Genomic DNA, 3,285 nt, shown 5'->3' with positions numbered 1-3,285 from the left:
TAATACCATCTTCTTGTTGATGAATAAAGTTGTGGCAACTGCAGCAACAAATTTGTGGTTCTTAATGGACAAAACTGGTCTCAGCTCTCATTTACTATTAACATGATAAAAGGGGTTTATTGTAAAGCATTAGCTAGTTTTACTGGACGACACCAAACCCTGTATAATGTGAGGAACCTTCCCAAATTTCACGTGTCAGTTCAGCTTCATTATAAATCAGGTTTTCCAGCCAGCAGCAATGTACAGTTATCAGGACCTGTGCAAGTGAAGGTAGGATTGTGTTTATTGATGCAGCTGAATAGACTTTGCATGATCTGAGTTCTAGCTAAAGTCCTTTTTTGTGTTCAGATAGTAATATTTAATGGATATCTTCTAAAATGTTTTATGTGTGATTCTATATATATATTCTTATCTTGAGATGTTACTTAGCATTACAATTCTATTACCAAAAAAATATATATATATTTTGTAATGGAATTAAAAATATGCTGAAGAAGAAAAATGTTATGCTCCTGGTAGATGTGTCCATTTTATGAGCAAATTTAGACATTTACAATGGTCAATATTATGAACTCTCTGAAGGTTGAATGCCGTGACTGACTAATCAGAGTTTCAGATCATTGCATTATGACTCGATTTCACTATTATCTTAGAATTAGAATGATTATTAAAACTTCATTATTAAACTTTATAGAAATCTACATGAATCCAAGAGAAAATGTAGCCTATCCATTTTCCCATGGTTTGTCTGCTAAGAACTAACATTAACATACTGATACATTTTAACTATTGAACAAAATAGCATGATTCCTGATATATTTTTGAAGAAAATCATTTTCATTCATTAAAGGAAGCACAAATGATTCTTCCATAAACAGCAGATAAATATATCTTTCTGTTCTTCATTTTATATCCATCATTGTGCTACTAAACATGTGTCACCTGTGGCATCGTATTAGTGGTTTTAAATGGATAAAATTGAACATTTGCTATATTACTGAACAACACCCAGCTGTTTACAGCGCAGTCAGATTCTAAAAGAAGGGCTTGATCCAGCAACAACAAGACAGATGAATGAAGGTAGGATTGTGTTTCTGTACTTCTACAAAACCTTTGCATGACTAGTAATTTGCTATCCAAACTTGTCCCTGGGTCCCAACTGTTCATGTTGTTCTGTATAATAATCTCCTTATAAATTATATGATTTATACAAATACTAAAATGTGTTTAGCTTTTTTTTAGATGAAGAGGAACACTAGCGAATAAGAAGGACTTATTCAACTGCAGTAAGCCACAAACAAGCTGCATTTTGAATAAAATATAAGGAATTATTTTAGGATAATGTCTAAACGTGTTGACTTGATAATAATGTGACTCAACTGATGTGTCTTTTAGACCAAAAGTCCCGAATCCTCCATCTGGCATCTTTTTCATTGAAGACAAGAAAGCAAGAATGAGGAGCAACAATCCTTTTAATTCGTTTTATCCACTAGTCCTGCATTTCGGTGATGGAAACTCCCAGATCTTCATTCAATACTACATCTAACAGTGATCTTTACAACACCACAGCCGAGTCAAACTATGATGTTAACCATGGATGGATGAAAACATGATTACTATTACACTGTACTCACTGTCCCTGCTTCAATCATTGCTAGCATTGAAATTCCCATGATCTGTTTGGCTATTTATGCTGTTTATTCTCTCATCAAATCTAAACAAGCTGCTCCAGTTTTTGTCATAAATCTACTCATTTCAGATCTCATACAGATTGTTTGCACATTGCTACTTAACGTTAGCTTGCTCTTTAGTTACATAATAATTTGGGCTGGTTCCATAGGTTTGCATTTCATGACATGTATAGCCGTAGAGAGATACGTTCTGATCGCTCATCCTGTTTGGCACAGGTACCATCGCTCAGTCAAATATTTTGTGTGTACTTCACTGACCGGTTGGCTTATACCTTTTATTGTTTGTCTAGTTTGCTTTTTCATAAATGAACTGGTGTATATAATGCCCTTCATCCCCTATCTAGTGATCATTGTGTGTTTTGTAGGCACATGCAGGTCTCTCTCTCACTCAATTTCTCTCACTCCTGTAAAGCAGCAGTTAGCTCTGGCTCCTCTGTTCTTTGTGGTGATCAGTTACACCTTTCTAATCCTCCCCTTCCAAATTTGTAGTTTTCTGCTTCTACATGAGCACGAATTCCCGTTTAGTCTGTTTATCTTTACTTTTATTCTTTATCTGTTAAACCCACTTGTGGACTGTTTGCTGTATGTGTTCATGAGGAGCGACATTGAGAAAATCATCAGGATGCCTTACTGCTGCTCCAGACTGAAGAGAGTCCAGACTGAAACGGGACAGACCACATCTACTGATGTACAGCGTGATCATGTGTGAGAGATTCACACCAGACTGCTGATGTCAGCGATTCATTCATGAATGTACAGTAAAAGTTCTCAAATAACTAATTACAGCATGTTTAACTGGATGAAATGTGCATGACTCGAGTGTTCATCTTGTAATGAGATTCAATGAAACAAATGATGCATGTCCTGTGCTGTTGTGCTTTATGTCTGTACATAAACTACTATTTGTAATGGAATTATATGTCAGTATGGTTATAATACTGTACTTGTACTTGGAAATGATCTGGTCATATTGATCTTTAGAAAGTTGTGAAATGCTATTGTCACATTTTACTGAGAGAGAAATAAAGAAAGCCACAATTTCTTCTCCCAGACTTCTTCAGTAACTGTCAATTATAGAGGTGCAAGATATCTCAGGATTATATCGGTTGATAAACTATTCTGAGATCTTTCCATCAATATATATGTCAGCACATTTACCTGGTTGGAGTCCTTGAACTAAAATTTAGATATTTCTAAACAGATTAAACAGATCTGAAATATTAAAATAAAATGAAAATAAATTGTATTTTAATAATAATAATAAATAACATTATGATCCTGATAGATACAGTATTTTTGATTTATGAGCCAATTTAGACTGCTGTGACTGACTAACCAGAATTTCAAAGCATTGCATTAAGGCCCGATTTCACAATACTCATAAAAATAGAATGATTTTTATTAAAACTTTATAGTTACAGTTATTGTCCTTTGTGGATTCTGCATATGAGAGCTGCTGCGGGTATAGCCAAGAAATCTACATAAATCCAGAGAAAATCTATCCATTTTTCCATGGTTTGTCTCCTACTAATATTAAATACTGATACATGTTAAGTAATGGAACAAAATAGCATGATTCCTGATACATTTATAG

At 34.3% G+C, this 3,285-nt stretch overlaps 1 long non-coding RNA gene across 1 annotated transcript in view; it reads left to right on the top strand.

The window, feature by feature from the left end:
* The first annotated feature begins 219 nt into the window (after positions 1 to 219).
* Positions 220 to 3,285, top strand: part of LOC107585811 (uncharacterized) — a 15,708-nt gene continuing 12,642 nt past the window's right edge. Inside the window, exon 1 of the long non-coding RNA XR_001609289.1 lies at positions 220 to 270. This is a non-coding gene — a long non-coding RNA (uncharacterized lncRNA). The remainder of the gene's footprint in view (positions 271 to 3,285) is intronic.

This window comes from Sinocyclocheilus grahami, unplaced genomic scaffold (genome assembly GCF_001515645.1).
Source record: "Sinocyclocheilus grahami isolate Dianchi unplaced genomic scaffold, SAMN03320097.WGS_v1.1 scaffold74.1, whole genome shotgun sequence".
Classification (NCBI taxonomy): domain Eukaryota; kingdom Metazoa; phylum Chordata; class Actinopteri; order Cypriniformes; family Cyprinidae; genus Sinocyclocheilus; species Sinocyclocheilus grahami.
Note: the sequence above shows the minus strand (reverse complement) of the source record. Positions and strands in the feature narration are given on the sequence as shown.